Source organism: Lonchura striata, chromosome 31 (genome assembly GCF_050655825.1).
Source record: "Lonchura striata isolate lonStrDom1 chromosome 31, ASM5065582v1, whole genome shotgun sequence".
Taxonomy (NCBI): Eukaryota; Metazoa; Chordata; class Aves; order Passeriformes; family Estrildidae; genus Lonchura; species Lonchura striata.
Window position 1 is genome coordinate 10,009,451 of NC_140733.1, and position 13,000 is coordinate 10,022,450.

Consider the following 13,000-nt stretch of genomic DNA (forward strand, 5'->3'; position numbering starts at 1 on the left):
CAACTTCGGTGTGGGGTCCATCCTTCGATATAAGGATTTTTTGCAGTCAGGGCCAGGGGCCCCTGGGCACATCCTTTTTCCATTTTCCCTGGGAAAGAAAACTCAGCAGTCCAGGTTCCTGATGTCAGTTTGTAGGGCTCCCTTGGGTCTATCAGGGCAGCACAAGTTTGAGGTGGGGACAACTTCGGTGTGGGGTCCATCCTTCGATATAAGGATTCTTTGCAGTGAGGCCCCAGCCCAGGGCCAGGGGCCCCTGGGCACATCCTTTTTCCATTTTCCCTGGGAAAAGTAAACTCAGCAGTCCAGGTTCCTGATGTCAGTCTGTAGGGCTCCCTTGGGTCTATCAGGGCAGCACAAGTTTGAGGTGGGGACAACTTCGGTGTGGGGTCCATCCTTCGATATAAGGATTTTTTGCAGTCAGGGCCAGGGGCCCCTGGGCACATCCTTTTTCCATTTTCCCTGGGAAAGAAAACTCAGCAGTCCAGGTTCCTGATGTCAGTTTGTAGGGCTCCCTTGGGTCTATCAGGGCAGCACAAGTTTGAGGTGGGGACAACTTCGGTGTGGGGTCCATCCTTCGATATACGGATTCTTTGCAGTCAGGGCCAGGGGCCCCTGGGCACATCCTTTTTCCATTTTCCCTGGGAAAGAAAACTCAGCAGTCCAGGTTCCTGATGTCAGTTTGTAGGGTTCCCTTGGGTCTATCAGGGCAGCACAAGTTTGAGGTGGGGACATCTTCGGTGTGGGGTCCATCCTTCGATATAAGGATTCTTTGCAGTCAGGGCCAGGGGCCCCCGGGCACATCCTTTTTCCATTTTCCCTGGGAAAGAAAACTCAGCAGTCCAGGTTCCTGATGTCAGTTTGTAGGGCTCCCTTGGGTGTATCAGGGCAGCACAAGTTTGAGGTGGGGACAACTTCGGTGTGGGGTCCATCCTTCGATATAAGAATTTTTGGCAGTCAGGGCCAGGGTTCCCTGGGCACATCCTTTTTCCATTTTCCCTGGGAAAGAAAACTCAGCAGTCCAGGTTCCTGATGTCAGTTTGTAGGGCTCCCTTGGGTCTATCAGGGCAGAACAAGTTTGAGGTGGGGACAACTTCGGTGTGGGGTCCATCCTTCGATATAAGGATTCTTTGCAGTGAGGCCCCAGCCCAGGGCCAGGGGCCCCTGGGCACATCCTTTTTCCATTTTCCCTGGGAAAGAAAACTCAGCAGTCCAGGTTCCTGATGTCAGTTTGTAGGGCTCCCTTGGGTCTATCAGGGCAGCACAAGTTTGAGGTGGGGACATCTTCGGTGTGGGGTCCATCCTTCGATATAAGGATTCTTTGCAGTCAGGGCCAGGGGCCCCCGGGCACATCCTTTTTCCATTTTCCCTGGGAAAGAAAACTCAGCAGTCCAGGTTCCTGATGTCAGTTTGTAGGGCTCCCTTGGGTCTATCAGGGCAGCACAAGTTTGAGGTGGGGACAACTTCGGTGTGGGGTCCATCCTTCGATATAAGAATTTTTGGCAGTCAGGGCCAGGGTTCCCTGGGCACATCCTTTTTCCATTTTCCCTGGGAAAGAAAACTCAGCAGTCCAGGTTCCTGATGTCAGTTTGTAGGGCTCCCTTGGGTCTATCAGGGCAGCACAAGTTTGAGGTGGGGACAACTTTGGTGTGGGGTCCATCCTTCGATATAAGGATTCTTTGCAGTCAGGGCCAGGGGCCCCTGGGCACATCCTTTTTCCATTTTCCCTGGGAAAGAAAACTCAGCAGTCCAGGTTCCTGATGTCAGTTTGTAGGGCTCCCTTGGGTCTATCAGGGCAGCACAAGTTTGAGGTGGGGACATCTTCGGTGTGGGGTCCATCCTTCGATATAAGGATTCTTTGCAGTCAGGGCCAGGGGCCCCCGGGCACATCCTTTTTCCATTTTCCCTGGGAAAGAAAACTCAGCAGTCCAGGTTCCTGATGTCAGTTTGTAGGGCTCCCTTGGGTCTATCAGGGCAGCACAAGTTTGAGGTGGGCACATCTTCGGTGTGGGGTCCATCCTTCGATATAAGGATTCTTTGCAGTGAGGCCCCAGCCCATGTCCAGGGGCCTCTGGGAACATCCTTTTTCCATTTTCCCTGGGAAAGAAAACTCAGCAGTCCAGGTTCCTGATGTCAGTTTGTAGGGCTCCCTTGGGTCTATCAGGGCAGCACAAGTTTGAGGTGGGGACAACTTCGGTGTGGGGTCCATCCTTCGATATAAGGATTCTTTGCAGTGAGGCCCCAGCCCATGTCCAGGGGCCTCTGGGCACATCCTTTTTCCATTTTCCCTGGGAAAGAAAACTCAGCAGTCCAGGTTCCTGATGTCAGTTTGTAGGGCTCCCTTGGGTCTATCAGGGCAGCACAAGTTTGAGGTGGGGACATCTTCGGTGTGGGGTCCATCCTTCGATATAAGGATTCTTTGCAGTCAGGGCCAGGGGCCCCCGGGCACATCCTTTTTCCATTTTCCCTGGGAAAGAAAACTCAGCAGTCCAGGTTCCTGATGTCAGTTTGTAGGGCTCCCTTGGGTCTATCAGGGCAGCACAAGTTTGAGGTGGGGACAACTTCGGTGTGGGGTCCATCCTTCGATATAAGAATTTTTGGCAGTCAGGGCCAGGGTTCCCTGGGCACATCCTTTTTCCATTTTCCCTGGGAAAGAAAACTCAGCAGTCCAGGTTCCTGATGTCAGTTTGTAGGGCTCCCTTGGGTCTATCAGGGCAGCACAAGTTTGAGGTGGGGACAACTTCGGTGTGGGGTCCATCCTTCGATATAAGGATTCTTTGCAGTGAGGCCCCAGCCCAGGGCCAGGGGCCCCTGGGCACATCCTTTTTCCATTTTCCCTGGGAAAAGTAAACTCAGCAGTCCAGGTTCCTGATGTCAGTCTGTAGGGCTCCCTTGGGTCTATCAGGGCAGCACAAGTTTGAGGTGGGGACAACTTCGGTGTGGGGTCCATCCTTCGATATAAGGATTTTTTGCAGTCAGGGCCAGGGGCCCCTGGGCACATCCTTTTTCCATTTTCCCTGGGAAAGAAAACTCAGCAGTCCAGGTTCCTGATGTCAGTTTGTAGGGCTCCCTTGGGTCTATCAGGGCAGCACAAGTTTGAGGTGGGGACAACTTCGGTGTGGGGTCCATCCTTCGATATACGGATTCTTTGCAGTCAGGGCCAGGGGCCCCTGGGCACATCCTTTTTCCATTTTCCCTGGGAAAGAAAACTCAGCAGTCCAGGTTCCTGATGTCAGTTTGTAGGGTTCCCTTGGGTCTATCAGGGCAGCACAAGTTTGAGGTGGGGACATCTTCGGTGTGGGGTCCATCCTTCGATATAAGGATTCTTTGCAGTCAGGGCCAGGGGCCCCCGGGCACATCCTTTTTCCATTTTCCCTGGGAAAGAAAACTCAGCAGTCCAGGTTCCTGATGTCAGTTTGTAGGGCTCCCTTGGGTGTATCAGGGCAGCACAAGTTTGAGGTGGGGACAACTTCGGTGTGGGGTCCATCCTTCGATATAAGAATTTTTGGCAGTCAGGGCCAGGGTTCCCTGGGCACATCCTTTTTCCATTTTCCCTGGGAAAGAAAACTCAGCAGTCCAGGTTCCTGATGTCAGTTTGTAGGGCTCCCTTGGGTCTATCAGGGCAGAACAAGTTTGAGGTGGGGACAACTTCGGTGTGGGCTCCATCCTTCGATATAAGGATTCTTTGCAGTGAGGCCCCAGCCCAGGGCCAGGGGCCCCTGGGCACATCCTTTTTCCATTTTCCCTGGGAAAAGTAAACTCAGCAGTCCAGGTTCCTGATGTCAGTCTGTAGGGCTCCCTTGGGTCTATCAGGGCAGCACAAGTTTGAGGTGGGGACAACTTTGGTGTGGGGTCCATCCTTCGATATAAGGATTTTTTGCAGTCAGGGCCAGGGGCCCCTGGGCACATCCTTTTTCCATTTTCCCTGGGAAAGAAAACTCAGCAGTCCAGGTTCCTGATGTCAGTTTGTAGGGCTCCCTTGGGTCTATCAGGGCAGCACAAGTTTGAGGTGGGGACAAATTCGGTGTGGGGTCCATCCTTCGATATACGGATTCTTTGCAGTCAGGGCCAGGGGCCCCAGGGCACATCCTTTTTCCATTTTCCCTGGGAAAGAAAACTCAGCAGTCCAGGTTCCTGATGTCAGTTTGTAGGGCTCCCTTGGGTCTATCAGGGCAGCACAAGTTTGAGGTGGGGACATCTTCGGTGTGGGGTCCATCCTTCGATATAAGGATTCTTTGCAGTCAGGGCCAGGGTCCCAGGGCCAGGGGCCCCTGGGCACATCCTTTTTCCATTTTCCCTGGGAAAGAAAACTCAGCAGTCCAGGTTCCTGATGTCAGTTTGTAGGGCTCCCTTGGGTCTATCAGGGCAGCACAAGTTTGAGGTGGGGACAACTTCGGTGTGGGGTCCATCCTTCGATATAAGGATTCTTTGCAGTGGGGCCCCAGCCCAGGGCCAGGGGCCCCTGGGCACATCCTTTTTCCATTTTCCCTGGGAAAGAAAACTCAGCAGTCCAGGTTCCTGATGTCAGTTTGTAGGGTTCCCTTGGTTCTATCAGGGCAGCACAAGTTTGAGGTGGGGACAACTTCGGTGTGGGGTCCATCCTTCGATATAAGGATTCTTTGCAGTGAGGCCCCAGCCCATGTCCAGGGGCCCCTGGGCACATCCTTTTTCCATTTTCCCTGGGAAAGAAAACTCAGCAGTCCAGGTTCCTGATGTCAGTTTGTAGGGCTCCCTTGGGTCTATCAGGGCAGCACAAGTTTGAGGTGGGCACATCTTCGGTGTGGGGTCCATCCTTCGATATAAGGATTCTTTGCAGTGAGGCCCCAGCCCATGTCCAGGGGCCTCTGGGAACATCCTTTTTCCATTTTCCCTGGGAAAGAAAACTCAGCAGTCCAGGTTCCTGATGTCAGTTTGTAGGGCTCCCTTGGGTCTATCAGGGCAGCACAAGTTTGAGGTGGGGACAACTTCGGTGTGGGGTCCATCCTTCGATATAAGGATTCTTTGCAGTGAGGCCCCAGCCCATGTCCAGGGGCCTCTGGGCACATCCTTTTTCCATTTTCCCTGGGAAAGAAAACTCAGCAGTCCAGGTTCCTGATGTCAGTTTGTAGGGCTCCCTTGGGTCTATCAGGGCAGCACAAGTTTGAGGTGGGGACATCTTCGGTGTGGGGTCCATCCTTCGATATAAGGATTCTTTGCAGTCAGGGCCAGGGGCCCCCGGGCACATCCTTTTTCCATTTTCCCTGGGAAAGAAAACTCAGCAGTCCAGGTTCCTGATGTCAGTTTGTAGGGCTCCCTTGGGTCTATCAGGGCAGCACAAGTTTGAGGTGGGGACAACTTCGGTGTGGGGTCCATCCTTCGATATAAGAATTTTTGGCAGTCAGGGCCAGGGTTCCCTGGGCACATCCTTTTTCCATTTTCCCTGGGAAAGAAAACTCAGCAGTCCAGGTTCCTGATGTCAGTTTGTAGGGCTCCCTTGGGTCTATCAGGGCAGCACAAGTTTGAGGTGGGGACAACTTCGGTGTGGGGTCCATCCTTCGATATAAGGATTCTTTGCAGTGAGGCCCCAGCCCAGGGCCAGGGGCCCCTGGGCACATCCTTTTTCCATTTTCCCTGGGAAAAGTAAACTCAGCAGTCCAGGTTCCTGATGTCAGTCTGTAGGGCTCCCTTGGGTCTATCAGGGCAGCACAAGTTTGAGGTGGGGACAACTTCGGTGTGGGGTCCATCCTTCGATATAAGGATTTTTTGCAGTCAGGGCCAGGGGCCCCTGGGCACATCCTTTTTCCATTTTCCCTGGGAAAGAAAACTCAGCAGTCCAGGTTCCTGATGTCAGTTTGTAGGGCTCCCTTGGGTCTATCAGGGCAGCACAAGTTTGAGGTGGGGACAACTTCGGTGTGGGGTCCATCCTTCGATATACGGATTCTTTGCAGTCAGGGCCAGGGGCCCCTGGGCACATCCTTTTTCCATTTTCCCTGGGAAAGAAAACTCAGCAGTCCAGGTTCCTGATGTCAGTTTGTAGGGCTCCCTTGGGTCTATCAGGGCAGCACAAGTTTGAGGTGGGGACATCTTCGGTGTGGGGTCCATCCTTCGATATAAGGATTCTTTGCAGTCAGGGCCAGGGGCCCCCGGGCACATCCTTTTTCCATTTTCCCTGGGAAAGAAAACTCAGCAGTCCAGGTTCCTGATGTCAGTTTGTAGGGCTCCCTTGGGTCTATCAGGGCAGCACAAGTTTGAGGTGGGGACAACTTCGGTGTGGGGTCCATCCTTCGATATAAGAATTTTTGGCAGTCAGGGCCAGGGTTCCCTGGGCACATCCTTTTTCCATTTTCCCTGGGAAAGAAAACTCAGCAGTCCAGGTTCCTGATGTCAGTTTGTAGGGCTCCCTTGGGTCTATCAGGGCAGCACAAGTTTGAGGTGGGGACAACTTTGGTGTGGGGTCCATCCTTCGATATAAGGATTCTTTGCAGTCAGGGCCAGGGGCCCCTGGGCACATCCTTTTTCCATTTTCCCTGGGAAAGAAAACTCAGCAGTCCAGGTTCCTGATGTCAGTTTGTAGGGCTCCCTTGGGTCTATCAGGGCAGCACAAGTTTGAGGTGGGGACAACTTCGGTGTGGGGTCCATCCTTCGATATAAGAATTTTTGGCAGTCAGGGCCAGGGTTCCCTGGGCACATCCTTTTTCCATTTTCCCTGGGAAAGAAAACTCAGCAGTCCAGGTTCCTGATGTCAGTTTGTAGGGCTCCCTTGGGTCTATCAGGGCAGCACAAGTTTGAGGTGGGGACAACTTCGGTGTGGGGTCCATCCTTCGATATAAGGATTCTTTGCAGTGAGGCCCCAGCCCAGGGCCAGGGGCCCCTGGGCACATCCTTTTTCCATTTTCCCTGGGAAAAGTAAACTCAGCAGTCCAGGTTCCTGATGTCAGTTTGTAGGGCTCCCTTGGGTCTATCAGGGCAGCACAAGTTTGAGGTGGGGACAACTTTGGTGTGGGGTCCATCCTTCGATATAAGGATTCTTTGCAGTCAGGGCCAGGGGCCCCTGGGCACATCCTTTTTCCATTTTCCCTGGGAAAGAAAACTCAGCAGTCCAGGTTCCTGATGTCAGTTTGTAGGGCTCCCTTGGGTCTATCAGGGCAGCACAAGTTTGAGGTGGGGACAACTTCGGTGTGGGGTCCATCCTTCGATATAAGGATTCTTTGCAGTGGGGCCCCAGCCCAGGGCCAGGGGCCCCTGGGCACATCCTTTTTCCATTTTCCCTGGGAAAGAAAACTCAGCAGTCCAGGTTCCTGATGTCAGTTTGTAGGGTTCCCTTGGGTCTATCAGGGCAGCACAAGTTTGAGGTGGGGACAACTTCGGTGTGGGGTCCATCCTTCGATATAAGGATTCTTTGCAGTGAGGCCCCAGCCCATGTCCAGGGGCCCCTGGGCACATCCTTTTTCCATTTTCCCTGGGAAAGAAAACTCAGCAGTCCAGGTTCCTGATGTCAGTTTGTAGGGCTCCCTTGGGTCTATCAGGGCAGCACAAGTTTGAGGTGGGCACATCTTCGGTGTGGGGTCCATCCTTCGATATAAGGATTCTTTGCAGTGAGGCCCCAGCCCATGTCCAGGGGCCTCTGGGAACATCCTTTTTCCATTTTCCCTGGGAAAGAAAACTCAGCAGTCCAGGTTCCTGATGTCAGTTTGTAGGGCTCCCTTGGGTCTATCAGGGCAGCACAAGTTTGAGGTGGGGACATCTTCGGTGTGGGGTCCATCCTTCGATATAAGGATTCTTTGCAGTCAGGGCCAGGGGCCCCCGGGCACATCCTTTTTCCATTTTCCCTGGGAAAGAAAACTCAGCAGTCCAGGTTCCTGATGTCAGTTTGTAGGGCTCCCTTGGGTCTATCAGGGCAGCACAAGTTTGAGGTGGGGACAACTTCGGTGTGGGGTCCATCCTTCGATATAAGAATTTTTGGCAGTCAGGGCCAGGGTTCCCTGGGCACATCCTTTTTCCATTTTCCCTGGGAAAGAAAACTCAGCAGTCCAGGTTCCTGATGTCAGTTTGTAGGGCTCCCTTGGGTCTATCAGGGCAGCACAAGTTTGAGGTGGGGACAACTTCGGTGTGGGGTCCATCCTTCGATATAAGGATTCTTTGCAGTGAGGCCCCAGCCCAGGGCCAGGGGCCCCTGGGCACATCCTTTTTCCATTTTCCCTGGGAAAAGTAAACTCAGCAGTCCAGGTTCCTGATGTCAGTCTGTAGGGCTCCCTTGGGTCTATCAGGGCAGCACAAGTTTGAGGTGGGGACAACTTCGGTGTGGGGTCCATCCTTCGATATAAGGATTTTTTGCAGTCAGGGCCAGGGGCCCCTGGGCACATCCTTTTTCCATTTTCCCTGGGAAAGAAAACTCAGCAGTCCAGGTTCCTGATGTCAGTTTGTAGGGCTCCCTTGGGTCTATCAGGGCAGCACAAGTTTGAGGTGGGGACAACTTCGGTGTGGGGTCCATCCTTCGATATACGGATTCTTTGCAGTCAGGGCCAGGGGCCCCTGGGCACATCCTTTTTCCATTTTCCCTGGGAAAGAAAACTCAGCAGTCCAGGTTCCTGATGTCAGTTTGTAGGGTTCCCTTGGGTCTATCAGGGCAGCACAAGTTTGAGGTGGGGACATCTTCGGTGTGGGGTCCATCCTTCGATATAAGGATTCTTTGCAGTCAGGGCCAGGGGCCCCCGGGCACATCCTTTTTCCATTTTCCCTGGGAAAGAAAACTCAGCAGTCCAGGTTCCTGATGTCAGTTTGTAGGGCTCCCTTGGGTGTATCAGGGCAGCACAAGTTTGAGGTGGGGACAACTTCGGTGTGGGGTCCATCCTTCGATATAAGAATTTTTGGCAGTCAGGGCCAGGGTTCCCTGGGCACATCCTTTTTCCATTTTCCCTGGGAAAGAAAACTCAGCAGTCCAGGTTCCTGATGTCAGTTTGTAGGGCTCCCTTGGGTCTATCAGGGCAGAACAAGTTTGAGGTGGGGACAACTTCGGTGTGGGGTCCATCCTTCGATATAAGGATTCTTTGCAGTGAGGCCCCAGCCCAGGGCCAGGGGCCCCTGGGCACATCCTTTTTCCATTTTCCCTGGGAAAAGTAAACTCAGCAGTCCAGGTTCCTGATGTCAGTCTGTAGGGCTCCCTTGGGTCTATCAGGGCAGCACAAGTTTGAGGTGGGGACAACTTTGGTGTGGGGTCCATCCTTCCATATAAGGATTTTTTGCAGTCAGGGCCAGGGGCCCCTGGGCACATCCTTTTTCCATTTTCCCTGGGAAAGAAAACTCAGCAGTCCAGGTTCCTGATGTCAGTTTGTAGGGCTCCCTTGGGTCTATCAGGGCAGCACAAGTTTGAGGTGGGGACAAATTCGGTGTGGGGTCCATCCTTCGATATACGGATTCTTTGCAGTCAGGGCCAGGGGCCCCAGGGCACATCCTTTTTCCATTTTCCCTGGGAAAGAAAACTCAGCAGTCCAGGTTCCTGATGTCAGTTTGTAGGGCTCCCTTGGGTCTATCAGGGCAGCACAAGTTTGAGGTGGGGACATCTTCGGTGTGGGGTCCATCCTTCGATATAAGGATTCTTTGCAGTCAGGGCCAGGGGCCCCTGGGCACATCCTTTTTCCATTTTCCCTGGGAAAGAAAACTCAGCAGTCCAGGTTCCTGATGTCAGTTTGTAGGGCTCCCTTGGGTCTATCAGGGCAGCACAAGTTTGAGGTGGGGACAACTTCGGTGTGGGGTCCATCCTTCGATATAAGGATTTTTTGCAGTCAGGGCCAGGGCCCCAGGGCCAGGGGCCCCTGGGCACATCCTTTTTCCATTTTCCCTGGGAAAGAAAACTCAGCAGTCCAGGTTCCTGATGTCAGTTTGTAGGGCTCCCTTGGGTCTATCAGGGCAGCACAAGTTTGAGGTGGGGACAACTTCGGTGTGGGGTCCATCCTTCGATATAAGGATTCTTTGCAGTGAGGCCCAGCCCAGGGCCAGGGGCCCCTGGGCACATCCTTTTTCCATTTTCCCTGGGAAAGAAAACTCAGCAGTCCAGGTTCCTGATGTCAGTTTGTAGGGTTCCCTTGGGTCTATCAGGGCAGCACAAGTTTGAGGTGGGGACAACTTCGGTGTGGGGTCCATCCTTCGATATAAGGATTCTTTGCAGTGAGGCCCCAGCCCATGTCCAGGGGTCCCTGGGCACATCCTTTTTCCATTTTCCCTGGGAAAGAAAACTCAGCAGTCCAGGTTCCTGATGTCAGTTTGTAGGGCTCCCTTGGGTCTATCAGGGCAGCACAAGTTTGAGGTGGGGACATCTTCGGTGTGGGGTCCATCCTTCGATATAAGGATTCTTTGCAGTGAGGCCCCAGCCCATGTCCAGGGGCCTCTGGGAACATCCTTTTTCCATTTTCCCTGGGAAGGAAAACTCAGCAGTCCAGGTTCCTGATGTCAGTTTGTAGGGCTCCCTTGGGTCTATCAGGGCAGCACAAGTTTGAGGTGGGGACAACTTCGGTGTGGGGTCCATCCTTCGATATAAGGATTCTTTGCAGTGAGGCCCCAGCCCATGTCCAGGGGCCTCTGGGCACATCCTTTTTCCATTTTCCCTGGGAAAGAAAACTCAGCAGTCCAGGTTCCTGATGTCAGTTTGTAGGGCTCCCTTGGGTCTATCAGGGCAGCACAAGTTTGAGGTGGGGACATCTTCGGTGTGGGGTCCATCCTTCGATATAAGGATTCTTTGCAGTCAGGGCCAGGGGCCCCCGGGCACATCCTTTTTCCATTTTCCCTGGGAAAGAAAACTCAGCAGTCCAGGTTCCTGATGTCAGTTTGTAGGGCTCCCTTGGGTCTATCAGGGCAGCACAAGTTTGAGGTGGGGACAACTTCGGTGTGGGGTCCATCCTTCGATATAAGAATTTTTGGCAGTCAGGGCCAGGGTTCCCTGGGCACATCCTTTTTCCATTTTCCCTGGGAAAGAAAACTCAGCAGTCCAGGTTCCTGATGTCAGTTTGTAGGGCTCCCTTGGGTCTATCAGGGCAGCACAAGTTTGAGGTGGGGACAACTTCGGTGTGGGGTCCATCCTTCGATATAAGGATTCTTTGCAGTGAGGCCCCAGCCCAGGGCCAGGGGCCCCTGGGCACATCCTTTTTCCATTTTCCCTGGGAAAAGTAAACTCAGCAGTCCAGGTTCCTGATGTCAGTCTGTAGGGCTCCCTTGGGTCTATCAGGGCAGCACAAGTTTGAGGTGGGGACAACTTCGGTGTGGGGTCCATCCTTCGATATAAGGATTTTTTGCAGTCAGGGCCAGGGGCCCCTGGGCACATCCTTTTTCCATTTTCCCTGGGAAAGAAAACTCAGCAGTCCAGGTTCCTGATGTCAGTTTGTAGGGCTCCCTTGGGTCTATCAGGGCAGCACAAGTTTGAGGTGGGGACAACTTCGGTGTGGGGTCCATCCTTCGATATAAGAATTTTTGGCAGTCAGGGCCAGGGTTCCCTGGGCACATCCTTTTTCCATTTTCCCTGGGAAAGAAAACTCAGCAGTCCAGGTTCCTGATGTCAGTTTGTAGGGCTCCCTTGGGTCTATCAGGGCAGCACAAGTTTGAGGTGGGGACAACTTCGGTGTGGGGTCCATCCTTCGATATAAGGATTCTTTGCAGTGAGGCCCCAGCCCAGGGCCAGGGGCCCCTGGGCACATCCTTTTTCCATTTTCCCTGGGAAAAGTAAACTCAGCAGTCCAGGTTCCTGATGTCAGTCTGTAGGGCTCCCTTGGGTCTATCAGGGCAGCACAAGTTTGAGGTGGGGACAACTTCGGTGTGGGGTCCATCCTTCGATATAAGGATTTTTTGCAGTCAGGGCCAGGGGCCCCTGGGCACATCCTTTTTCCATTTTCCCTGGGAAAGAAAACTCAGCAGTCCAGGTTCCTGATGTCAGTTTGTAGGGCTCCCTTGGGTCTATCAGGGCAGCACAAGTTTGAGGTGGGGACAACTTCGGTGTGGGGTCCATCCTTCGATATACGGATTCTTTGCAGTCAGGGCCAGGGGCCCCTGGGCACATCCTTTTTCCATTTTCCCTGGGAAAGAAAACTCAGCAGTCCAGGTTCCTGATGTCAGTTTGTAGGGTTCCCTTGGGTCTATCAGGGCAGCACAAGTTTGAGGTGGGGACATCTTCGGTGTGGGGTCCATCCTTCGATATAAGGATTCTTTGCAGTCAGGCCCAGCCCAGGGCCAGGGGCCCCCGGGCACATCCTTTTTCCATTTTCCCTGGGAAAGAAAACTCAGCAGTCCAGGTTCCTGATGTCAGTTTGTAGGGCTCCCTTGGGTCTATCAGGGCAGCACAAGTTTGAGGTGGGGACATCTTCGGTGTGGGGTCCATCCTTCGATATAAGGATTCTTTGCAGTCAGGGCCAGGGGCCCCCGGGCACATCCTTTTTCCATTTTCCCTGGGAAAGAAAACTCAGCAGTCCAGGTTCCTGATGTCAGTTTGTAGGGCTCCCTTGGGTCTATCAGGGCAGCACAAGTTTGAGGTGGGGACAACTTCGGTGTGGGGTCCATCCTTCGATATAAGAATTTTTGGCAGTCAGGGCCAGGGTTCCCTGGGCACATCCTTTTTCCATTTTCCCTGGGAAAGAAAACTCAGCAGTCCAGGTTCCTGATGTCAGTTTGTAGGGCTCCCTTGGGTCTATCAGGGCAGAACAAGTTTGAGGTGGGGACAACTTCGGTGTGGGGTCCATCCTTCGATATAAGGATTCTTTGCAGTGAGGCCCCAGCCCAGGGCCAGGGGCCCCTGGGCACATCCTTTTTCCATTTTCCCTGGGAAAAGTAAACTCAGCAGTCCAGGTTCCTGATGTCAGTCTGTAGGGCTCCCTTGGGTCTATCAGGGCAGCACAAGTTTGAGGTGGGGACAACTTCGGTGTGGGGTCCATCCTTCGATATAAGGATTTTTTGCAGTCAGGGCCAGGGGCCCCTGGGCACATCCTTTTTCCATTTTCCCTGGGAAAGAAAACTCAGCAGTCCAGGTTCCTGATGTCAGTTTGTA